Below are 26914 nucleotides of genomic sequence, written 5' to 3' on the forward strand. Positions count from 1 at the left end.
ACCCTGGCCAACTGGTTTATTGTACTCCTCTGAAGGGTGCTGGGTACTACAGACCCTTGCCTAACTGTTTATTGTACTCCTGTGAAGGGTGCTGGGTACTACAGATCCTGGCCCACTTGTTTACTGTACTCCTGTGAAGGATGCTGGTACTACAGACCCTGACCTACCTGTTTATTGTACTCCTTTGAAGGGTGCTGGGTACTACATACCCTGGCCTACCTGTTTTTTGTACTCCTGTGAAGGGTGCTGGGTACTACAGACCCTGAGCTACCTGTCTGATGTACTCCTGTGAAGATGTAATACCCCACTATGTGAGTAATCCTTTATGACATTGTTCCTCATGCTACAGCACATAAATTATATACAGTATGTCATTGTGGAGACTGATAGCATTTCCCAGCAGCCTCTGCAGCTGCTCAGGGGGTCAGATGTACCTCACATGACCAGTGTCAGGTGATACAGCAAGTGACAGTTGAAAAGTGAGCGGCAGTTGGGCAGAGGGGCCCTGAGGTAAACGCTGTGGGAGACTGACTGTGCTGTGAGGGGACAGCTGGCGGTGCCTGTGAGTGAGAGCAGAGTTTGAGCTGTGACCCTCTCAAGAGTCCTGGTGACGTCGGGCGTAAGGGGTCACTGATCCGCCCCAGAGGGCAAGTAGATGTAGAGCCCATCGACAGAGGTCCAGTACGGAGGAATGGCCTGCTCCAGTTTGATAGCTGCAGGCTGAGAGACTGAGAGAGGCAGATTGTGAGGCGGAGCCGCTTGCCATATAAGGCTGCAGGAGGCCAGTTACTGCCCAGACAACTGGAGAGGTATATTGAAAGCAGCGTTAACGCTATACCGCAGTGTAAAAACATTATTTTCCCAGGAAGTCACCTTCAAACACCAGAGTATAAATAAGTGCACTTATTACATTGACTGTTAAGTAAATCAGCTAGAGTTAACACTGCAGTGTATAAAATGCTATAGCAAACTCATCTCATATAACAGCGCAGGGAAAGGGCAGGGAAAAACAGGCAGACAGACTTCATAGTGAGCCTATGACATACTCTCAGTCTACAGCGTTCTGCATTTCTGTCAGGAACCATTTGCCTGTGATAATTCAGCTATAACAGCAGTGATTTGGTAAATCAGTGTACTGTGCCATAATCTCTTGGATAATTAATTTGGTACCAACAGTAGGCAAGAGAAAGGGAGAAGAGAGTCTGACATTAAGACTACCCATCTCAGTTAAAGTCAACATTAGCGATACAGACTAACTTTGTCCTGTGGAAGCATCTTGGATAGCCCTAGCCACATCCACAGCGTACCATTATCTACATTTGTTAATCCTATCCTAGTCTGTCCGGAATAAGAAATTATCCTATTGTATATTACAATGACTTAAAAGGAAGGAACTAAAGTGTTAATAAGCAATAACTTAAACTGGATTTATTTGGAAAAGCCCCAACAGTTTCTTCATTTATCACACGGGTATTCTAAATGACACTTGCAAAGTAGTACCCAACCGAACTGTATTGTGTGGGCAGTCTTGGGGTAATCGTAGACGCTAGTAGTATAGTATTAATGTAAAGTTAAAGTATATGCATAAAGTAATACTGTTTCATATACCCTCAAGGTGGTTACGTAAGACTGCATTTATGGTCACATATAGCCTACTGTATATGCTTAAATGTCTAAATTCAGGTATTCGCTCATTGAGTGGAGAACGAAGGAGTCGAGACAACTGGAAGCAGTTTAATAAATGAGTTTATCGACCTTAGTGTGAAATACATTGTTACAATTTGAAATTGATGTATGGTACTGTAACTGTTCTTTTACAAGTTAGTGCTTATTCAACTTTCACAAAGTTCACTATTGCAATCTGTCTGCTAAATAAACTGGTATTTAGAGCTATAAACGTAGTTAATTATGTGGAAGCTCCTGTACTCACCTCTCAGTTAAGAATCAAGAACCGGGGAGTCCCAAGGGAAAAGAGATGTCATAAGCACTTACCTGTATACTTACCTACATATTTAAACCTAATACTTACCTAGTTATCACAAAGAGAGCTGGGTACTACAGACCCTGGCCTACCTGTTTATTGTACTCCTGTGAAGGGTGCTGGGTACTACAGACCCTGGCCTACCTGTTTACTGTAATCCTATGAAGGATGCTGGTACTACAGACCCTGAACTATCTATTTGCTGTACTCCTACGAAGGGTGCTGGGTACTACAGACCCTGGCCTACCTGTTTATTGTACTCCTGTGAAGGGTGCTGGGTACTACAGACCCTGACCTACTTGTTTGTTGTACTCCTGTGAAGGGTGCTGGTACTACAGACCCTGAACAACCTGTTTACTATACTCCTGTGAAGGGTGCTGGGTACTACAGTCCCTGGCCTACCTGTTTATTGTACTCCTGTGAAGGGTGCTGGGTACTACAGACCCTGACTTACCTGTCTGCTGTACTCCTGTGAAGGGTGCTGGGTACTAGAGACCCTGGCCTACCTGTTTATTGTAATCCTGTGAATGGTGCTGAGTACTACAGACCCTGACCTACCTGTCTGATGTATTCCTGTGAAGGGTGCTGGGTACTACAGATCCTGGCCTACCTGTTTATTGTACTCCTGTGAAGGGTGCTGGGTAGTACAGACCCTGGCCTACTTGTTTATTGTACTCCTGTGAAGGGTGCTGGGTACTACAGACCCTGACCTACCTGTCTGCTGTACTCCTGTGAAGGGTGCTGGGTACTACAGACCCTGGCCTACCTGTTTATTGTACTCCTGTTAAGGGTGATGGGTGCTACAGACGCTGACCTAACTTTTTTCTGTACTCATTTATAGGGTAACGGGTACTACAGACCCTGGCTTACCTGTTTATTGTACTCCTGTGAAGGGTGCTGGTACTACAGACTCTGAACTACCTCTTTATTGTACTCCTGTGAACGGTGCTGGGTACTACAGACCCTGAGCTACCTGTTTGCTGTACTCCTGTGAAGGATGCTGGGTACTACAAACCCTGGCCTACCTGTTTGCTGTACTCCTGTGAAGGGTGCTGGGTACTACCGACCCTGAGCTACCTGTTTATTGTACTCTTGTGAAGGGTGATGGGTGCTACAGACCCTGACCTACCTGTTTTCTGTACTCCTGTGAAGGGTGCTGGGTACTGCAGACCCTGGCCTACCTGTTTATTGTACTCCTGTGAAGGGTGCTGGGTACTACAGACCCTGACCTACCTGTTTATTGTACTCCTGTGAAGGGCGCTGGGTACTACAGACCCTGGTCTACTTGTTTATTGTACTCCTGTAAAGGGTGCTGGGTACTACAAACCCTGACCTACCTATCTGCTGTACTCCTGTGAAGGGGGCTGGGTACTACAGACCCTGGCCTACCTGTTTATTGTACTCCTGTGAAGGGTGCTGGGTACTACAGACCCTGACCTACCTGTCTGCTGTACTCCTGTGAAGGGTGCTGGGTACTACAGACCCTGGCCTACCTGTTTATTGTACTCCTGTGAAGGGTGCTGGGTACTACAGACCCTGGCCTACCTGTTTATTGTACTCCTTTGAAAGGTGCTGGGTACTACAGACCCTGGCCTACCTGTTTACTGCACTCCTGTGAAGGGTGCTGGGTACTACAGACCCTGGCCTACCTGTTTATTGTACTTCTGTGAAGGGTGCTGGGTACTACAGACCCTGGCCTACCTGTTTATTGTACTTCTGTGAAGGGTGCTGGGTACTACAGAACCTGACCTACCTGTTTATTGTACTCCTGTGAAGGGTGCTGGGTACTACAGACCCTGGCCTACCTGTTTATTGTACTTCTGTGAAGGGTGCTGGGTACTACAGAAACTGACCTACCTGTTTATTGTACTCCTGTGAAGAGTGCTGGGTACTACAGACCCTGACCTACCTGTTTATTGTACTCCCGTGAAGGGTGCTGGGTACTACAGACCCTGGCCTACTTGTTTATTGTACTCCTGTGAAGGGTCCTGGGTACTACAGACCCTGGCCCACCTGTTTATTGTACTCCTGTGAAGGATGCTGGTACTACAGACCCTGTCCTACTTGTTTACTGTACTCCTGTGAAGGATGATGGTACTATGGACCCTGACCTACCTGTTTATTGTACTCATGTGAAGGGTGCTGGATACTACAGACCCTGACTACCTGTTTATTGTACTCCTGTGAAGGGTGCTGGGTAATACAGACCCTGGCCTACCTGTTTATTGTACTCCTGGGAAGGGTGCTGGGTACTACAGACCCTGAGCTTCCTGTTTGCTGTACTCCTGTGAAGGATGTTGGGTACTACAAACCCTGGCCTACCTGTTTATTGTACTCCAGTGAAGGGTGCTGGGTACTACAGACCCTGGCCTACCTGTTTACTGTACTCCTGTGAAGGGTGCTGGGTACTACAGACCCTGGCCTACCTGTTTATTCTACTCCTGTGAAAGGTGCTGGGTACTACAGACCCTGGCCTACCTGTTTACTGTACTCCTGTGAAGGGTGCTGGGTACTACAGACCGTGACCTACCTGTTTATTGTACTCCTGTTAAGGGTGATGGGTTCTACAGACCCTGACCTAACTGTTTTCTGTACTCCTGTGAAGGGTACCGGTACTACAGACCCTGGCCTATCTGTTTATTGTACTCCTGTGAAGGGTGCTGGTACTACAGACCCTGAACTACCTGTTTATTGTACTCCTGTGAACGGTGCTGGGTACTACAGAACCTGACCTACCTGTTTATTGTACTCCTGTGAAGGGTGCTGGGTACTACAGACCCTGACCTACCTGTCTGCTGTACTCCTGTGAAGGGTGCTGGGTACTACAGACCCTGGCCTACCTGTTTATTGTACTCCTGTGAAGGGTGCTGGGTACTACAGACCCTGGCCTACCTGTTTATTGTACTCCTTTGAAAGGTGCTGGGTACTACAGACCCTGGCCTACCTGTTTACTGTACTCCTGTGAAGGGTGCTGGGTACTACAGACCCTGGCCTACCTGTATATTGTACTTCCGTGAAGGGTGCTGGGTACTATAGACCCTGGCCTACCTGTTTATTGTACTTCTGTGAAGGGTGCTGGGTACTACAGAACCTGACCTACCTGTTTATTGTACTCCTGTGAAGGGTGCTGGGTACTACAGACCCTGGCCTACCTGTTTATTGTACTTCTGTGAAGGGTGCTGGGTACTACAGAACCTGATCTACTTTTTTATTGTACTCCTGTGAACGGTGCTGGGTACTACAGACCCTGACCTACCTGTTTATTGTACTCCTGTGAAGGGTGCTGGGTACTACAGACCCTGGCCTACTTGTTTATTGTACTCCTGTGAAGGGTCCTGGGTACTACAGACCCTGGCCCACCTGTTTATTGTACTCCTGTGAAGGATGCTGGTACTACAGACCCTGACCTACTTGTTTACTGTACTCCTGTGAAGGATGATGGTACTATGGACCCTGACCTACCTGTTTATTGTACTCATGTGAAGGGTGCTGGATACTACAGACCCTGACCTACCTGTTTATTGTACTCCTGTGAAGGGTGCTGGGTACTACAGACCCTGGACTACCTGTTTATTGTACTCCTGGGAAGGGTGCTGGGTACTACAGACCCTGAGATTCCTGTTTGCTGTACTCCTGTGAAGGATGTTGGGTACTACAAACCCTGGCCTACCTGTTTATTGTACTCTAGTGAAGGGTGCTGGGTACTACAGACCCTGGCCTACCTGTTTACTGTACTCCTGTGAAGGGTGCTGGGTACTACAGACCCTGGCCTACCTGTTTATTCTACTCCTGTGAAAGGTGCTGGGTACTACAGACCCTGGCCTACCTGTTTACTGTACTCCTGTTAAGGGTGCTGGGTAGTACAGACCCTGACCTACCTGTTTATTGTACTCCTGTTAAGGGTGATGGGTGCTACAGACCCTGACCTAACTGTTTTCTGTACTCCTGTGAAGGGTACCGGTACTACAGACCCTGGCCTACCTGTTTATTGTACTCATGTGAAGGGTGCTGAGTACTACAGACCCTGAACTACCTGTTTATTGTACTCCTGTGAACGGTGCTGAGTACTACAGACCCTGAGCTACCTGTTTATTGTACTCCTGTGAAGGATGCTGGGTACTACAAACCCTGGCCTACCTGTTTATTGTACTCCTGTAAAGGGTGCTGGGTACTACAAACCCTGACCTACCTATCTGCTGTACTCCTGTGAAGGGTCCTGGGTACTACAGACCCTTGCCTACCTGTTTATTGTACTCCTGTGAAGGGTGCTGGGTACTACAGAACCTGACCTACCTGTCTGCTGTACTCCTGTGAAGGGTGCTGGGTACTACAGACCCTGACCAACCTATTTACTGTACTCCTGTGAAGGGTGCTGGGTACTACAGACGCTGGCCTACCTGTTTATTGTACTCCTGTGAAGGGTGCTGGGTACTACAGACCCTGGCCTACCTGTTTATTGTACTCCTGTGGAAGGTGCTGGGTACTACAGACCCTGGCCTACCTGTTTACTGTACTCCTGTGAAGGGTGCTGGGTACTACTGTTATGAGCCACGGCTGTGGCTCATTCCTGTTTTGCATGTCAGTTAGGTATTTTATGTTATTCTTCTGTTCATGTTCCCCGTGGGTGTCATGGGGTGCTCGGAACTCACCCTTAAGGAGGGGATACTGTTATGAACCACAGGTAGTGGTTCATTCCTATTTTATGTTTATAAGTTGTTTCGCAGGCCAGGATTTCCCGTTGCTCTGTTTAAGAGTACTCTTGGTTGCTGCCGCTGGTGAGTCTGTGTAATTGCAGCTTGTTCCCATGTGTTCAGCCTCACCTGGCAGGTTATTGCATCTTGTCAATTTGGAGTCATGCAACAGGGCAGCTGCATGAGATTATTAATTAGGCCTCTCTGTTATATGCTGGCTCAGTGCTATTCATAGACGCTGGTGATATTTCTTGGTTTCTAGTCTGCTTGAGTTCTGAGCTTGTTCCTGCCAGTTCCTGAGCTCCTGTGTAGCAGTGTCTGTTGAACTGCTTCCTGTGTCAATTCCTGTGTCAGTCCCTGTGTCGATTCCTGTGTCTGATCCCGTGTCCTGCCGTGAAGTGTTCCTGTACAGAAGTCCAGTGGCTTTGCCTATGCCTGGTCGAGTTTCTGGCTTCTTGGTGTCCACCGGTCTGTCGTTTGGGATTCTGCCTGTCCTCCAGTTCTGAGAGTCTGTGTCAGCAGCATTGGGAGTTCCTGTCCGTTTGCCAGTATTCGTACCGGTTCCGTGAGTAGCGGCTCTGCCGCGTCCGTCGGCCTAGGCCGCTGTTTTCCGTTATTATTTCTGTCACTGGTGTTTTGCAGAGGGTTCTGCTTATGCTGTCACCGCCGGGACACAAGAGTATTGTGTCGGCGTGTGGTCAGAATTTCCTTTGTTGTTCTTTTCCTTTGGCGGCAAGCCGCACATACATTTAGTTTTAGGCTAGTTTGTAGCCCCTGACTTTGGTTGTTTCAGTTAGAGGGCCCCTTGTTATCACCCTGTCTCGGTACACTCTTTGTCTCTCATTAAGACCTGAGGGGGCATAGAAGTTGGGCAGACGTAATCCGCCCTTCAAACGCGGCTGCCATGGGCTCAAGCAACCATAGTCTCGCAAGAGTGTACTGACAGCATGGGCGAGACAACGGAGATAGGGCGCCAGGGGCTATTCCCTTTCCATTCCCCTTTCCCAGCATTACGTTCCAGTGCTCTGGTCCTTGCAATAAGATCTCCTCAGACCAGAGTGCTGGAATCATAACATTATCACCAGCCATACCACAAAAAAGAAATAAAACTTTTTTTTCTTTTTTGGCCCAGTCCAGTGTCTAGTCTAGAATCCAGTCTTGTCTAGAATTCAGTGTGCAGAATCCAGTCCGGTGTGCAGAATTTAGTCCGGTGTTTAGAATCCAGTCCGGTGTTTAGAATCCAGTCCGGTGTTTTAAAAAAAAATCCAGTCCGGTGTTTAAAAAAAAAAAAAAAATTAGTCTTGTTTTGTCTAGTTTAAAAATTCAGTCTTGCCTTGTCTAGTCTTGCCTTGTCTAGTCTTGCCTTGTCTTGTCTAGTTTTAAATCCTCCTATGTCTACTATGCAAGCCCTGCAGGCATCTCTCTCAGCCCTGAACTCTGCTTTCAGTGCTTTGAGACCAGAGCGACTAGAAGTTTTGCAGCAATCCTTAAAGCAACTGCAAAACCTTCTGACTAAAATCTTGCTCATTTTGCCAGAAGTCGTTGAGAGTACATCTATCTCTAAAGAGACTCTTGTTCACAGTATGTTGACAAGTGAATCCTCTGGTTTAATTGAAGAGAAAAGGTTTAAAAGTTTTCTGCGGCCCAGGCTCTCAGAAGAGGAGCGTCTGCGTCGCAGAAACTTAAACTTATGCCTATATTGTGTGGGTTTAGGCCACTATCTACAGACCTGTGAGTTGCGCAAGCCAAAGTGTGGTGACGAGTCTTGCCCTCTGGCCAAGTTGAGTCAGGATACAAGACCTACTCCTGTCTCTACTGTGGCAGAGGTACTTGTCACACAACCCACACTAAAAAGCTCTCTGTCCTATAATTGGGATCCTTGGGCAAGGGAGCCCCATTATAGATTTAGGAATCAAAAGAGAATGTTTCTCTCCTCTCTTGAGGTTCCTTTTGAAGCAGAGTTGCAAGCCCCTGGAGTGGTGCCCGATGCCCAGGTTCCTGGAGTGGTGCCCGATGCCCAGGTTCCTGGAGTGGTGCCCGATGCCCAGGGTCCTGGAGTGGTGCCCATTGCCCAGGGTCCTGGAGTGGTGCCCGTTGCCCAGGGTCCTGTAGTGGTGCCCGTTGCCCAGGTTCCTGGAGTGGTGCCCGTTGCCCAGGTTCCTGGAGTGGTGCCCGTTGCCCAGAGTGCTGGAGCGGTACCCGATGCCCAGAGTGCTGGAGCGGTACCCGATGCCCAGAGTGCTGGAGCGGTACCCGATGCCCAGAGTGCTGGAGCGGTACCCGATGCCCAGAGTGCTGGAGCGGTACCCGATGCTCTAGCTTATAGAGGGACATCAAATATTTTAGCTCAGGTTTCCATACCAGAAGGGGTCTCAGAAGCTGTAACCCCAGGTAGGGACTTGAAGAGCGCAACCCCAGAAAGGGGATCTGAAACCATAGTTCTAGAAGGGAACTCGAGAAGCAAAACCCCAGAAGGGATCTTTGAAGTAATATCCCCAAGTGGGGTCTCGAGAGACGCAGCCTCTAAGAAGGGTCTAGAGGTCGCTTCCCCAGGAAAGAACTTAAGAGGTGTAGCATTAGTGGAGGTGCTGAAGGTTATAGCTTCAGCAAAAGTTCCGAAAGTCATAGTCCCGGGAGAAGTTTCGATAATTATCGACTCAGAGAGGGAGGCCGATGGCTCGGTCCCAGTGGGGGAGGCCGACGGCTCGGTCCCAGTAAAAGAATCGGAGGCCACTGCCCCAGCGGGGTTCCCGGAGGCCACTGCCCCAGCGGGGTTCCCGGAGGCCACTGCCCCAGCGGGGTTCCCGGAGGCCACTGCCCCAGCGGGGTTCCCGAAAGTCACTGCCCCGGGTGGGGTTCAGAAAGTCACTGCCCCGGGTGGGGTTCAGAAATTCACTGCCCCGGGTGGGGTTCAGAAAGTCACTGCCCCGGGTGGGGTTCAGAAAGTCACTGCCCCGGGTGGGGTTCAGAGAGTCTCAGCCTCGAGTAAGGTCAATAGTGACCAGGTCCTAGCAAAGCACTCCAGTCAGTCAGATGGGAAGGAAACAGATCCTGACTCTGATATCTCAACATCCATAATCTTTGATGGGGACTTAGCCCAATTTCTGGCGCTTTACAAACACTATTACATTATTATGTTGTCTAGACCATTTCTTGGCATCACTTCAGAGAACCTTGTGCTTTATCTGATTTATTCTTTTAGAGGAGAGCCTTTTGAGTGGGCGACCAGCCTAATGAAAGCTGAAGATCCCATTCTTCAGGATCCCCCAGCATTCAGTGATGCAATTATTAAAAGATATGGTTCCAAAGAAATTGGTTCAGGTTCCTCTAAGTCACCCGTCTTGTCTGCTGAGAGTCCACCAAATACTGTAAACTCGGCACAAGAGTCCCAGCCCGTTGTTTTGACTGCAGGATGTGCTTTTCTGACTTCTTCTTCTTCTAATAATAATAGTACTTTGCCAGAAAGTTCAGCTCCCAAGGGTAAGAAACCTGTCTCTGATTTGAACGCAGCCTTGCTGGGTGGTACCATCAGTTCAGACAATGTTTGGGGAATTACCTTGGTCAGACCTAAAGAGCTTTGTAAAAAGAAGAAGAAGAAAAATAAATAATTTTGACTCTTGCCTTGATATAAAAAAAGATTTTTTCCCCTTATCTTGTGTCCAGTGGCCACCGTCAGGGGGAGGGCACTGTTACAAGCTGTGGTTGCAGCTTGTTTCTGTTTTCGTGTCTGTTAGACCAGTGTGTCAGGTTTTTTTTTGTATCCCTTGTTTTGGATAGTCTGTATTTTGGGGTCCTTTGACCCCTCCTCAAGGGGGGGGGGGGTACTGTTATGAGCCACGGCTGTGGCTCATTCCTGTTTTGCATGTCAGTTAGGTATTTTATGTTATTCTTCTGTTCATGTTCCCCGTGGGTGTCATGGGGTGCTCGGAACTCACCCTTAAGGAGGGGATACTGTTATGAACCACAGGTAGTGGTTCATTCCTATTTTATGTTTATAAGTTGTTTCGCAGGCCAGGATTTCCCGTTGCTCTGTTTAAGAGTACTCTTGGTTGCTGCCGCTGGTGAGTCTGTGTAATTGCAGCTTGTTCCCATGTGTTCAGCCTCACCTGGCTGCTTATTGCATCTTGTCAGTTTGGAGTCATGCAACAGGGCAGCTGCATGAGATTATTAATTAGGCCTCTCTGTTATATGCTGGCTCAGTGCTATTCACAGACGCTGGTGATATTTCTTGGTTTCTAGTCTGCTTGAGTTCTGAGCTTGTTCCTGCCAATTCCTGAGCTCCTGTGTAGCAGTGTCTGTCGAACTGCTTCCTGTGTCGATTCCTGTGTCAGTCCCTGTGTCTGATCCCGTGTCCTGCCGTGAAGTGTTCCTGTACAGAAGTCCAGTGGCTTTGCCTATGCCTGGTCGAGTTTCTGGCTTCTTGGTGTCCACCGGTCTGTCGTTTGGGATTCTGCCTGTCCTCCAGTTCTGAGAGTCTGTGTCAGCAGCATTGGGAGTTCCTGTCCGTTTGCCAGTATTCGTACCGGTTCCGTGAGTAGCGGCTCTGCCGCGTCCGTCGGCCTAGGCCGCTGTTTTCCGTTATTATTTCTGTCACTGGTGTTTTGCAGAGGGTTCTGCTTATGCTGTCACCGCCGGGACACAAGAGTATTGTGTCGGTGTGTGGTCAGCATTTCCTTTGTTGTTCTTTTCCTTTGGCGGCAAGCCGCACATACATTTAGTTTTAGGCTAGTTAGTAGCCCCTGGCTTTGGTTGTTTCAGTTAGAGGGCCCCTTGTTATCACCCTGTCTCGGTACACTCTTTGTCTCTCATTAAGACCTGAGGGGGCATCGAAGTTGGGCAGACGTAATCCGCCCTTCAAACGCGGCTGCCATGGGCTCAAGCAACCATAGTCTCGCAAGAGTGTACTGACAGCACGGGCGAGACGACGGAGATAGGGCGCCAGGGGCTATTCCATTTCCATTCCCCATTCCCAGCATTACGTTCCAGTGCTCTGGTCCTTTGCAATAAGATCTCCTCAGACCAGAGTGCTGGAATCATAACAACTACAGACCCTGGCCTACCTGTTTATTGTACTCCTGTGAAAGGTGCTGGGTACTACAGACCCTGGCCTACCTTTTTACTGTACTCCTGTGAAGGGTGCTGGGTACTACAGACCCTGACCTACCTGTTTATTGTACTCCTGTGAAGGGTGCTGGGTACTACGGACCCTGGCCTACCTGTTTATTGTACTTCTGTGAAGGGTGCTGGGTGCTGTACTCCTGTGAAGGGTGCTGGGTACTACAGACCCTGGCCTACCTGTTTATTGTACTCCTGTGAAGGGTACTGGGTACTACAGACCCTGGCCTACCTGTTTACTGTACTCCTGTGAAGGGTGCTGGTACTACAGACCCTGAACTATCAGTTTGCTGTACTCCTATGAAGGGTGCTGGGTACTACAGACCCAGACCTACCTGTTTATTGTACTCCTGTGAAGGGTGCTTGGTACTACAGACCATGGCCTACCTGTTTATTGTATTCCTGTGTAGGGTGCTGGTACTAGAGACCCTGACCTACCTGTTTATTGAACTCCTGTGAAGGGTGCTGGGTACTACAGACCCTGAGCTACCTGTTTGCTGTACTCCTGTGAAGGATGCTGGGTACTACAAACTCTGGCCTACCTGTTTATTGTACTCATGTGAAGGGTGCTGGGTACTACAGACCCTGAGCTACCTGTTTATTGTACTCCTGTGAAGGGTGCTTGGTGCTACAGACCCTGACCTACCTGTTTTCTGTACTCCTGTGAAGGGTGCTGGGTACTACAGACCCTGGCCTACCTGTTTATTGTACTCCTGTGAAGGGTGCTGGGTACTACAGACCCTGACCTACCTATCTGCTGGACTCCTGTGAAGGGTGCTGGGTACTACAGACCCTGGCCTATATGTTTATTGTACTCATGTGAAGGGTGCTGGGTAATACAGACCCTGACCTACCTGTCTGCTGTACTCCTGTGAAGGGTGCTGGGTACTACAGACCCTGGCCTACCTGTTCATTGTACTCCTGTGAAGGGTGCTGGGTACTACAGACCCTGACCTACCTGTTTATTGTACTCCTGTGAAGGGTGCTGGGTACTACAAACCCTGGACTACCTGTTTACTGTACTCCTGTTAAGGGTGCTGGGTACTACAGACCCTGGCCTACTGGTTTATTGTACTCCTGTGAAGGGTGCTGGGTACTACAGACCCTGGTCTACCTGTTTATTGTACTCCTGTGAAGGGTGCTGGGTACTACAGACCCTGGTCTACTTGTTTACTGTACTCCTGTGAAGGATGCTGGTACTACATACCCTGACCTACCTGTTTATTGTACTCCTTTGAAGGGTGCTGGGTACTACATACCCTGGCCTACCTGTTTTTTGTACTCCTGTGAAGAGTGCTGGGTACTACAGACCCTGACCTACCTGTTTTTTGTACTCCTGTGAATGGTGCTGGGTACTACAGACCCTGACCTACTTGTTTGTTGTACTCCTGTGAAGGGTGCTGGTACTACAGACCCTGTACTACCTGTTTACTGTACTCCTGTGAAGGGTGCTGAGTACTACAGACCCTGAGCTACCTGTTTTTTGTACTCCTGTGAAGGATGATGGGTTCTACAAACCCTGGCCTACCTGTTTATTCTACTACAGTGAAGGGTGCTGGGTACTACGGACCCTGGCCTACCTGTTTATTGTACTCCTGTGAAGGGTGATGGGTGCTACAGACCCTGAAGTACCTGTTTATTGTACTCCTCTGAAGGGTGTTGGGTACTACATACCCTGAGCTACCTGTTTGCTGTACTCCTGTGAAGGATGCTGGGTACTACAAATCCTGGTCTACCTGTTTATTGTATTCCTGTGAAGGGTGCTGGGTACTACAGACCCTGAGCTACCTGTTTATTGTACTCCTGTGAAGGGTGCTGGGTACTACAGAACCTGACCTACCTGTTTATTGTACTCCTGTGAAGGGTGCTGGGTACGACAGACCCTGGCCTACCTGTTTATTGTACTCCTGTGAATGGTGCTGGGTACTACAGACCCTGACCTACCTGTCTGCTGTACTCCTGTGAAGGGTGCTGGGTACTAGAGACCCTGGCCTACCTGTTTATTGTACTCCTGTGAAGGGTGCTGGGTACTACAGACCCTGACCTACCTGTCTGCTGTACTACTGTGAAGGGTGCTGGGTACTACAGACCCGGGCCTACCTGTTTATTGTATTCCTGTGAAGGGTTCTGGGTAGTACAGACCCTGGCCTACCTGTTTATTGTACTACTGTGAAGGGTGCTGAGTACTACAGACCCTGACCTACCTGTCGGCTGTACTCCTGTGAAGGGTGCTGGGTACTACAGACCCTGGCCTACCTGTTTATTGTACTCCAGTGAAGGGTGATGGGTGCTACAGACCCTGACCTACCTATTTTCTGTACTCCTGTGAAGGGTGCTGGGTACTACAAACCCTGACCTACCTGTCTGATGTACTCCTGTGAAGGGTGCTGGGTAGTACAGAACCTGACCTACCTGTTTATTGTACTCCTGTGAAGGGTGCTGGGTACTACAAACCCTGACCTACCTGTCTGATGTACTCCTGTGAAGGGTGCTGGGTAGTACAGAACCTGACCTACCTGTCTGATGTACTCCTGTGAAGGGTGCTGGGTAGTACAGAACCTAACCTACCTCTTTTCTGTACTCCTGTGAAGGGTGCTGGGTACTACAGACCCTGACCTGCCTGTCTGCTGTACTCCTGTGAAGGGTGCTGGGTAGTACAGACCCTGGCCTACCTGTTTATTGTACTCCTGTGAAGGGTGATGGGTGCTACAGACCCTGACCTACCTATTTTCTATACTCATGTGAAGGGTGCTGGGAACTTAAGACCCTGACCTACCTGTCTGATGTACTCCTGTGAAGGGTGCTGGGTAGTACAGAACCTGACCTACCTGTTTATTGTACTTCTGTGAAGGGTGCTGGGTACTACAGACCCTGGCCTACCTGTTTATTGTTCTCCTGAAGGGTGCTGGGTACTACAGACCCTGACCTACCTGTCTGCTGTACTCCTGTGAAGGGTGCTGGGTACTAGAGACCCTGGCCTACCTGTTTATTGTACTCCTGTGAAGGGTGCAGGGTACTACAGACCCTGACCTACCTGTTTGTTGTACTCCTGTGAAGGATGCTGGGTACTACAAACCCTGGCCTACCTGTTTATTGTACTCCAGTGAAGGGTGCTGGGTACTACGGAACCTGACCTACCTGTCTGCTGTACTCCTGTGAAGGGTGCTGGGTACTACAGACCCTGGCCTACCTGTTTATTGTACTCCAGTGAAGGGTGCTGGGTACTACAGACCCAGGCCTACCTGTTTATTGTACTCCTGTGAAGGGTGCTGGTACTACAGACCCTAACCTACCTGTTTATTGTACTCCTGTGAAGGGTGCTGGGTACTACAGACACTGACCTACCTGTCTGCTGTACTCCTGTGAAGGGTGCTGGGTACTACAGACCCTGGCCTACCTGTTTATTGTACTCCTGTGAAGGGTGCTGGGTACTACAGACCCAGGCCTGCCTGTTTATTGTACTCCTGTAAAGGGTGCTGGGTACTACAGACCCTGGCCTACCTGTTTATTGTACTCCTGTGAAGGGTGCTGGGTACTACAGACTCTGGCCTACTTGATTACTGTACTCCTGTGAAGGATGCAGGTACTACAGACCCTGACCTACCTGTTTATTGTACTCCTGTGAAGGGTGCTGGGTACTACAGACCCTGGCCTACCTGTTTATTGTACTCCTTTGAAGGGTGCTGGGTACTACATACCCTGGCCTACCTGTTTTTTGTACTCCTGTGAAGGGTGCTGGTACTACAGACCCTAACCTACCTGTTTATTGTACTCCTGTGAAGGGTGCTGGGTACTACAGACCCTGACCTACCTGTCTGCTGTACTCCTGTGAAGGGTGCTGGGTAGTACAGAACCTGACCTACCTGTTTAATGTACTCCTGTGAAGGGTGCTGGGTACTACAGACCCTGGCCTACCTGTTTATTGTACTCCTGAAGGGTGCTGGGTACTACAGACCCTGACCTACCTGTCTGCTGTACTCCTGTGAAGGGTGCTGGGTACTAGAGACCCTGGCCTACCTGTTTATTGTACTCCTGTGAAGGGTGCAGGGTACTACAGACCCTGACCTACCTGTTTGTTGTACTCCTGTGAAGGATGCTGGGTACTACAGACCCTGGCCTACCTGTTTATTGTACTCCTGTGAAGGGTGCTGGGTACTACAGACTCTGGCCTACTTGTTTACTATACTCCTGTGAAGGATGCAGGTACTACAGACCCTGACCTACCTGTTTATTGTACTCCTGTGAAGGGTGCTGGGTACTACAGACCCTGGCCTACCTGTTTATTGTACTCCTTTGAAGGGTGCTGGGTACTACATACCCTGGCCTACCTGTTTTTTGTACTCCTGTGAAGGGTGCTGGGTACTACAGACCCTGACCTACCTGTTTATTGTACTCCTGTGAAGGGTGCTGGGTACTACAGACCCTGACCTACCTGTCTGCTGTACTCCTGTGAAGGGTGCTGGGTACTACAGACCCTGGCCTACCTGTTTATTGTACTCCAGTGAAGGGTGATGGGTGTGTCAAAGTCAGAAAAATATCTCTATGCACACTGCCATATTTGCACCTCACACTGGTCCGCGCTGCGCATGCGTGCGCTTTCCCGTGATAGCGCATACCCGCTGATGCGTGCACCCGCTCGCATCGGTATGCGTATTTACGGTAAAGAGTATGTAGTCGTAGCGTGCGACCCAATCGTTACATATTTCCACAATTAACGTAGTTTATAGATCATGGTCCCTTTGATAGATTCTGAAAGTTTGGTTAATATAGAATGTCCCTGAACGGAGGAATCCCTCTTTGTATTGTAGGAAGGGTCTAACAGGAGTCATACAGCAGTGTTTGGTACCCATCGGAAGAGGATTTAAATAGCAATATTCCGGTGTTGGTTTGGAGCGTATTAATCGCTCGTGCGAATAGTTATGGACATAAGAAGTTTATGTCCATTACTATTATTTACTCTTACTCAGGTATGCGGCGGGAAACCCAGTTTCCCACCCACCTGAGCTGTTTGAAATCGTCACAGCCCACCTGTATGAATCACCCTATGACCTTTTGTTATGATGCAAAGCCGAATTCCTGTGTCCAATGGACGATAAGATTGTAGGGACCATTGTATTGCATTGTGTGTGGAGCATAAAAGACGGGCCTGTGGCATCCAGCTTTCACTTCTCATCAAACGGTTCTCATTGCTGATAATCGGGAAGCTGGATGTCCAGAAGCGCTTGCGATCGTTACCCTTGTGCGTAAGTTTCTCTCCGTAATCATATTGTCTTACTGTGAGCCAATCTCTCTCTCTCTCTCATCTCTCTGTCTCTCTCCCTCTCTACTCTTTCTCTCGTATTTTCCTTAAAGTATCTTGAATTGTATTGTATTTATAGTGTAGTTATTTGGTTAGGAAGTCTCTGTTATATTGTAGTGTATCATTTGTACTGTGATTCCTTTTTACAAGTATATTAGTTATAATACATTTAATAGGCTTTGGACCCTAAACAAGTATCTGTGTATTTCCTCATATTGTTAAGAGCGTCGGTGACGCTCAAGCAGCTTTGTAGTTAATCAGGTTACACCAGGTTGCACTTACACATTGTCTCTACATAAAGGTATACTGTGAATCTCATTGTTAAAGGTATAGATATCAAGGTATAGCGTTGTGAGCGTCTGCGCCGCTGGTGATCTCCTCGTGGTCTCGAGCGTCCGCTACGCCATAGCGAATCATTACGTTTGTCTGTAACCAATAAGCGTGCTTGCCTGTGATCTCTGGGCCGTGAGCGAACGTGACGCTTGAGCGTCTCGCCTACGGTTGAGCGATCGTTACGCAACTAGCGTACCCTTACGGTACTTCATACGTAGATAGCGTACTGTGTTCTTAGGCCTCATAAGGGGTTATAAGTACGATAAATAGATTCAGCTTGTCTCGCAGTGCTGACGGGATAAGCGTCTGCTTCGCTTAGATAAAGAGTGCTGAAGGAATCCGGGAACCGGAGGTAAGAACAAAACGCTTGTGTCTTTTAAAACTGTTTATTTGTCTTCTGTCTTGCGTACACACGCACGCATACATATATCTGCATTTCTTTTTCATTTTCGTATATCACTATCCTGTTTGCCAATTTTATAGTTGATAGAAAAGTGCTAAAAGAGACTTGCTGTTATTTCATAGTTTAAGAATAGAGGTAATAGTTAAAAGTGTAGAGAAACACACAGGTTTGCCTGGGAGATAAGGCAAAGCCAGTGGGGTACGCGGTAGATGATCAGGGATCGTCTACATTGATAAAAGTATATTGTGTTACGGTGGATCTTTGCATTGCGTACACGTGTCTCTAACAAAGACTAGCGTACGCAATCCAAAGGCCGACGCACGCAGCGTACATTACGCAACGGAGCGTCCGGTTACGCCCACGTAGCTCAAATCACGAAAAGTTGAATTTTAGCGCAAAGCGATAATTAACGCAAAGGCGATAGTTAGCGCTAAGCGGTAAATAGCGCAAAAGGCGATAAATAACGCAAGTCTATTTTTGGAAAATCTGAAATTTAGTTTAACAGATCCTGCTCCTAATTGGTAACACAGCTGGGCTAAAGAAAATTTCTGCGCAGAAATAGAAATAGAAGCAAAAGTGTACATGTGTTGAGTGAGTGTGTTTTTATCACATAAGAGGTTGAACCAAAAAGAAATCGGGTACTCGTAAGGGACATACGTGTAAGTGACATATACGGTGGCTAGGGAGGCATCCTTGGTTAAATAAAATATTTGAGCATTAGAGTATAGCGGACCACACAGACCAGGAGGTCATAAGGAGACAAAGAAGTCCGCTATAAAGGTAAGAGGCACAACCCCGGGGGTTGGTGCAGAACCCATATAGGCCATACAAGCTCTGGCTGAAGGAATTCGCAGCCGAAATTTTCGATTCCATTGATCTCTCAGTACATAACAGGTAGTGCTTATGTACTGAACGATTGTACCGCACGTCATTGTGTGCATTAGTAAACCTGACTAGTATCATTTGGCGTACAAAAGTCATAAACGCTAGTTGTACATTCTGACGTGATTTGTGTAATTTTTTATTTTTGAAGGGAAGTTCGCTGGTCACTCAGGAACTATCTAACAGCCCCACCTTTACTGGAAAGAGTAAGTGTCCTGCGGGTAACCCTCACATGTTCCAGTAAACAGAAGGTTTTTGGTAGGGCCCTGTGTCGAGTACGCCAGCACCATATCGGTGTGATCAGGTCGCATTGGTCGGCGTGGGCGAGTGAGTGGGGTACTCGGTAAACCGCCACCGTCGGCCTATTTTGAATAATTTGGTTTGCTGTAAGGGTTCGCTGAAGACCGTGATATAAAGATCAAAGGAGTAGTAAGCAACACCTGCAGATTATGGGGGCCAGTTGTTCAGGTAGGGGGCGATCAACCTCGGTTCGGGTTGATTCAGAGAACCGACCAGTCGGGTCGGCAAGGTACATCATGTGTGAGAAATACGGAAGTCACACAGAGGTTTTATGTGATGAATGGGAGAGAATGACTGTACAAGACAGGGAGAAATTCCCAAGAATAGGTAGCTTCAGTCCAGAAGTGTTACAAAATTTAAGGAGGAGGATATGTCTCATAAAATCAACAAAGAGACGAATCCAACATCATGATTATTTACAGTTATGGCAACAGGAAGGTGAGATACAGAGAGGTTTGGCTCTGGCGGCGGGATCTGGGGCAGTCAGGAAACTGATAGCCACAGCCCCGCCTCCACCATACATTGCAGGAGAGAAGTTGATTGCGGAGAAAAACGCACTGGGGTGTAAAACACAAACTCTTAGCAACCCTGTAAATGTTAATGATGTTAACCAAGTAACCCATGCAATTATTAACCCGTGCAAGTTGTACCCTGTTCTGAACTTTCCTCAGGAGTGTGATCAAGAAGACGATTCGGCAACCATTTCAGCGCTCTCTCTAGCGGCCACCATATCAGAAACCACAGTAGGAACTGCACCACTCACGAGATTAGTGAAGGCCCCTAGCGGAGGGATAGGTGAGGTCGTGTCAACGGGTAAGTACGGCACCATGCATTATACCGAAACAATTTCACCACAAGTTGTAGAATCTACACAGAATGAGGTTGTTAGAGTTAACCCTGTTAGAGTAATAGCAGTTCCCAATGGGAAAACAGATGTATCAGGAGCCACTCCCATAAGGAACATTGCCATGTACACACCATTTTCCCGAATGGAATTAAGAACCATAGTGTCCGAATTTCCTGACCCCAGGAAAGACTTAGTTGCTAGCCAAAAATACATCAGGGATCTAGGGAACACTGTAGAGCCCAACAACAAAGATTGGCAGATACTGCTAAGAGCTTGTTTACCTTCAAATGTCGACTCAGTTCAATTCTTGGCTGATTGTGGACTAGATAAAGATGTACCGCTTTCAGATGTGTACAACAAAGATAACGTAAAAAGGATAAATTTACAGCTAAAGGAGTATTTGCCAGCCGTTGTTAAATGGAACAAAATATTCTCCATTAGACAAAAAGAGTCCGAAACGGCAGCAGAATATTTTCACCGGGCACTATTAGAAATGGCAAAATACACTGGTATAGAAGACATTAGGACCAACCCAAACCATCAAGAAGTAGCAGTATCTGTACTGATGGATGGTTTAAAGGAAACATTAAAGGCTAGGGTACAGACCACGCAACCATGTTGGCGAGGTCTGTCAGTGTCCACTTTGAGAGAGGCTGCTATTGATCACGACAGAAACATCACCAGGCACAGAGAATCGCAAAGTGATAAGTTAATGTCAGTAAGTATACAGGCGCTGACCACAAAGCAGCCTGCGTATGTACCATCGAATCCTGTAAGTAAGTCAACTGAAATAACTTGTTATTCCTGTAACAGACAGGGACACTATGCACGAGACTGTAGAATAAAGAGTGTACAAAGATCTTTTCAACCCCCTAGACAACGACACAACACAAGACATTGGGAGCAGGGTCCACAGAGGCGGAGTTTTGAGCCACATACAGGGGAAACAAAAAGATATCCCCCGAACAGAGATTGGCATGCCTCTGGTAGTTCCCAGCTAACTCCCTCACAAGTAGTTGCTGCCAACGGGATTCAGGGAGGTCAGCATACCCAATAGGGGTGTGGCCATACCTGTAATCTGCAGCCAGTAAAATTGATTGCAAGCCTTGGAAATGAACCCGAGATCGCAATCAATGTAGCTGGTAAAACTTTAAACTTTCTTGTAGACACAGGGGCGGCCAAGTCAGTGATAAATTCGACAGTGGGCATGAGAACCACTGGTAAGACAATTCCAGCCATGGGAGTAACAGGAGTAGTCCAGCATTACCCTGTTAGCAAACCAGCCGAGATTACAATAGGGCCTTTGCATACCAAGCATTCCTTTTTGCTGGCTGCATCGGCACCAACCAATCTCCTGGGAAGAGACTTACTATGTAAAATGGGGTGCGTCATTTATTGTACTTCTGAAGGTGTATTCTTGGACATACCTGAGAATCACGCTCAGGAAGTACGAGACATGTTAGACTCCCCATCAAAATTAATGTCACATTCCATTATGACAAATAGGAATCTGTCCCAAGTAGAAGAGATGACTTCCCAGATACCAGAGTCACTTTGGACAAAAGACGGACAGGACACTGGATTAATGGCAAACGTAGCTCCAGTAGTTGTACAAGTAAAAGGTGGTAGGATAGCTCCAAAAATCCCACAGTATCCTCTGAAGCCAGAGGTGGAGTTAGGAGTTTTCCCAGTAATAGAGCGCTTGCTACAACAGGGCATTCTGGTAAGAACGTCCAGCACAGCCAATAGTCCCATCTTCCCTGTTAAAAAGAGTGGGGGGAGGGGTTACAGACTAGTGCAGGATCTAAGGGGGATTAACAAAATAGTTGAGAGTCAGTTCCCCGTAGTGCCAAATCCAGCTGTCATCCTAATGCAAATTCCTCCCACTGCCAAATTTTTCACTGTTATTGACCTCTGCTCCGCTTTCTTTTCGGTACCTCTGCACCCTGACAGCCAATATTTGTTTGCATTCACATACAAAGGAGTCCAATACACGTGGACTCGACTACCCCAAGGTTTCATAGATAGTCCAAGTATATTTTCTCAGGCTTTGCATGATTGTTTACAGTCTTTCCAACCAGAGAGTGGATCAGTATTGATACAGTATGTGGATGATTTACTACTGTGTTCTGATTCATTGGAAGCATCCCTGAAGGATACGAAACAGCTCCTGTTTCATCTTTCAGACACAGGTCACAAGGTTTCCAAAGACAAGTTGCAATTATGCCAAACTAAGGTAAAATATTTGGGACACTGTCTAACACAAGGACTGAGACACCTGACCGCTGATAGAATCCAAGCAATTAGAGACATGACACTGCCACAAACCCAGCAACAGATCAGAACGTTTTTAGGAATGTGTGGGTATTGCCGTAATTGGATCCCAGGGTTTTCCATATTGGCGTTACCTTTGCAGGAAATGGTCTCCTCAAACAAACCTGATCGGATTTCGCATACCGACGAATCCGAAACAGCATTTGAGAGACTCAAACAGTGCCTAACGCAGGCGCCAGCACTAGGTATGCCAGACTATGGGAAACCCTTTGAACTATACGGAACAGAAAGTGCTGGGTGCGCAGCAGGTGTACTAACCCAAAAACACGGTGACGCCAGCAGGCCAGTTGCATACTACAGCGCTCAGCTAGACACGGTAGCGCGATCCCTCCCCACATGCTTGCGAAGCGTTGCTGCAATAGCATTGCTAGTAACAAAAAGCGAAGATGTCGTGCTAGGCCACAACCTCACAATCCATACACCACATGCAGTGTCAGCCTTATTGAATTCTGCCCAAACCAGACACGTCTCATCAGCGAGGTTTACAAGATGGGAATTGGCACTAATGGCCCCAGTAAACATCACCATAAGGAGATGCAGTGCATTAAATCCTGCAACATATCTCCCAGGTGTGCCTGGTCAGGCACAAAGGGTGGAAGGTGAGAGTGATGGGGAAGGAGGATTTAATACAAAGGAAGATACACATGATTGTATGGAATATTTGACCCAAAATTTTACCGCAAGGCCTGACATCAGTGACAATCCACTGGAAGATGCAGAACTCACGTTCTACACGGACGGTAGTTGTCACAGACAGTCAGACTCGGGAGACTTGTGTACTGGATACGCAGTCGTAGATGACCAAGACACCATAGAAGCGGAACCGCTAGGCCCACCTCACTCAGCCCAGGTTGCTGAACTGGTCGCCCTAACCAGAGCATGTGAATTGGCTAAGGGTAAGTCAGCCAATATCTACACCGATTCTAGATACGCATTCGGGGTAGTCCATGATTTCGGAGCCCTATGGCGCCTCAGAATTTTCATGACGGCAGCTGGTACACCGATAGCGCATGCAGCTCACATAAAAAGGCTTCTAACAGCGATACAGGAACCCGACAGAGTGGCTGTTATCAAATGTAAAGCACATACATATAGTCAAGACCCAGTATCACTTGGTAACAGCCGAGCAGACGAAGCTGCTAAGTTAGCAGCTGCTACCCCCATACCGACAGACACCACACAACTGATGGTATTCAATACCATCAACACACAAAAGTTGTGTGAGATGCAGAATTTGTGTTCCACACAGGAAAGAGCAGTCTGGAAGGCAAAGGGATATGGCCAGGAGTCCTCAGGGCTCTGGACGGATGGACATGGTAAACCAGTGGCCCCCAGAGCATATCTTCCATGTCTGGCTGAAGCAGCTCACGGGCTGACTCATCTAGGCAAGGAGGGAATGTGCAAATTGGTAAGAGCATACTGGTGCGCCCCAGGATTCTCCTCTCATGCGAGTAAAAGAGCAATGTCATGCCTTACCTGTCTGAGAAAGAATATTGGAAAGGCAATACCTACAGAACCATCCCATATCCCACCTGCCGGCGGCCCTTTTCAGGTAATACAAATTGACTTCATTCAATTACCCCCATGTCGGAATTTGAAATATGTACTTGTTTGTATAGATGTTTTCTCGAATTGGGTCGAAGCATTTCCAGCGGCTACAAATACCGCTATGTTTACAGCTAAGAAAATTGTGCAGGAATTTGTATGTAGATATGGTATCCCTAGAATAATCGAAAGTGATAGGGGTACCCATTTTACAGGTGATGTCTTTCAAGGAATGTGCAAGTTGATGGGAATTGATAGCAAGCTGCACACTCCGTACCGTCCACAGGCGAGTGCGAAGGTCGAAAGAGTGAACAGCACTATTAAAAATAAATTGAGTAAAGTAATGGCAGAGACAGGATTGACATGGCCAGAAGCTTTACCCATTGTTTTGTATAGCATCAGAACCACTCCCAGGTCCCCTCTTAATCTGTCCCCTTTTGAAATCTTGTTTGGTCGACAACCGCATGTCATGATTAACCCTCAGGATGATTTGAAATGTAACAATGAAGTAACTGTAAAGTACTTGATTAACATGAGTAAACAGTTAAGGAATCAAAATGATAATCTGAAGTTGGTGATTCCTGATTTACCAGGTAGTAATTGTCATGACATTGAACCTGGGGATTATGTAATGATACGGAATTTTCTACGCTCAGGTTGCCTTATTGATAGATGGGAAGGACCATACCAGGTCTTATTGACTAGCACCACAGCATTGAAGGTTGCTGAGAGAGAGACTTGGGTCCATTCATCCCACTGCAAGAAGGTTGCTGATCCAGAGAAGTCCCGTGATAAGGAACAGACGGTAGAGGTTGTATCACTGGAGTGTCTGTTCCAGGAGGACTGAGGCGGCACCTGAGCCTTGAAGACCGAAAGCAGTTGTCGACTCCCCAATCCCTTTTATTGTTTTTCTCCACTTCCCATCCCCTCTCCCTTGAAATTTCTTTTTCCCCCTTCTCATTCTTCTCCATTTCCTCCTCAAAGATGGACTTGCCCCAAGAGACTGTGATCCGGATTTTCCTGTTAACCATGATGTTGACTAGAGCAGTCTGTTCCGGCGAGAGTACCATGGAGGTCGAGAGAGGTTCTGGAATGGGTTCCGATTATGATGATGGAGGCGTAGTTTTCCAAGATCAACCTAACCAACAAGCAAAGGCGAGTATCAGAAAACGATCCGATAGAAGAAATTGTGATGGATTGTTAGCTGAAGAAAACTGTATCTGCAGGCTCTGTGACAATTTGATTGAAGATGGGTGCATAAAGAAATGCCAATCCAGTTTTAATATCCATATGGACCGGCATCCATTGAGTGATTATCACTCCTTAGTGGGTAATGTATTAAACAAAACAGATTGTTGGGTATGCTCTCAAGTACCTCAGGGTCATAGCAAATCAGGGCTAGTACCATTTCCTTTAACGATAGGGGAGGTACTTGAGTTAAATGGTGGGAGACCGGTGGACCGGAGGTTTAATATCTCCAGCCCTCCTAGTTTGAAACTCCACCAATACCACGTGGATAGGTCCCTATTATGTTTTAATATCTCCAATCCCAGAAAGCCGGGAAATTGGGAAGTATCATGGAGTAACCACACCATGACCTTTTCACATAGAGCAGATAGAATGCCTACAGATACAGAGCTTGTACGCCACATAGCCAGTAGAGGAAAATCTTTCCGGTATAGATACACCTTAGGAAATAGGATTACTAGAGTTGGAGAAGTATCACCAGGATACTGTGCACATATCGTACAACCTGATACGTGCATTAAGCAGATGGAAGAATTAGGGCTAGGAGATTTCACCTGGAAGGTGTGTAATATGGTAATGTCTTTCTCCGTCCCATATGTTCTCCCCGATGATGCATATTTCATATGCGGGAGAAAGGCGTACAAGTGGCTTGCCCCAAACTCTGAAGGATTGTGTTATATTGGAAGAGTATTGCCTGAAGTAATGACTGTAACTCATGATAAAATGAAAGACATACACCGTGGTGCCCAAACTCTTTATACTCACACTCATTACGAGCACCTCGTTAAAAGACAACTGTCAGAAAGGTTAGAGCATCCGGCCTCTGATCTGATCCATGAATCCACCGGGATTCAGGTTCTGGTGGCGTTAGATTTCACTCGCACCGCTCGAGGAGTGATGAATTATAGATACATTTCCGCACTCGCCAATTTGTTAGATAATATCACTGAAATGTATGATGACACGTTTAGATACACTGGAAGAGAACTCCAAGCTTATAAAACAGAACTGGTACAGCATAGAATGGTTCTTAATTACCTCACAGCAGTGACAGGCGGATATTGTGTTACATTGGCAACACAGTACGGCGTGAAGTGTTGCACGTATATCACAAATAGCACCGAGGATCCGGTAGAGGTCATAGACCAAAAGATGGACGATATTCTCCAATTAAAGTGGGAATTTCGCCGAAAACACAATCTCACTCTTGCTGCTGTAGGTAATGAGCTGACTGGTTGGGTGTCATGGTTGAACCCGCGAAATTGGTTCTCCGGTTTGGGAGACTGGGCTCAAGGAGTCATAATGGATGTTGGAAAGTTTCTCCTATGTATTTTAGGTGTTGTTATATCTATTGGATTGATATTTAGATGCGGGCAGGCTTTAATGAGGTGCAAACAAAGTACAAGAGTGATGAGTTTGAGGAGTGAGGAAACTGTAATTAACCTGGATTTGATTTATGACCCAATGATAGAAACCAGGATGTGATGAAAATGCGATTATACGGTCCGTTTCTTTCACCTGTTTTTCTGCTTTTCTCCAAGATAACAAGACCCCCTTGGACGAGGAAGTTGACGAGACGCTATACAGACAACGGATGGACCAAAGAAAGAGTTTTGACCACTTGAGAAATGGACACTTGATGAACTTTGCCATGGATCCCCAGTTTCCCTAGTATTTTTAAACTCACGCTAGCCCAACATTTTTTGTAAATCTGATGGCACTGACAAAGCTTGTTGCTCATGCCTAAGGAGCAAAACAGCGCAAAGAAGACGACTTTCAACTGATACCGAACAAAACTTCAACGACAGATGTACATTTACCTGACATAGAATATCATTGCATTTTCCATAAGTGTTCTTTATCTTCATCTCTACAACCCTCAGGTAATGACACACATAGTCGATAGGGAATACAGGCACAGATATCAGCAACCACA

The 26914-nt window shown here is 47.3% G+C and overlaps 1 protein-coding gene across 3 annotated transcripts in view; it reads left to right on the top strand.

Moving 5' to 3' along the window:
- The first annotated feature begins 473 nt into the window (after nucleotides 1-473).
- Nucleotides 474-26914, top strand: part of LOC134909702 (uncharacterized) — a 147008-nt gene continuing 120567 nt past the window's right edge. For all 3 annotated transcript variants that reach the window (XM_063916882.1, XM_063916881.1, XM_063916879.1), the window contains exon 1: nucleotides 474-809. The gene's annotated coding sequence lies outside the window, so the exon portion shown is untranslated. The remainder of the gene's footprint in view (nucleotides 810-26914) is intronic.

Source organism: Pseudophryne corroboree, chromosome 4 (assembly GCF_028390025.1).
Source record: "Pseudophryne corroboree isolate aPseCor3 chromosome 4, aPseCor3.hap2, whole genome shotgun sequence".
Lineage (NCBI taxonomy): Eukaryota > Metazoa > Chordata > Amphibia > Anura > Myobatrachidae > Pseudophryne > Pseudophryne corroboree.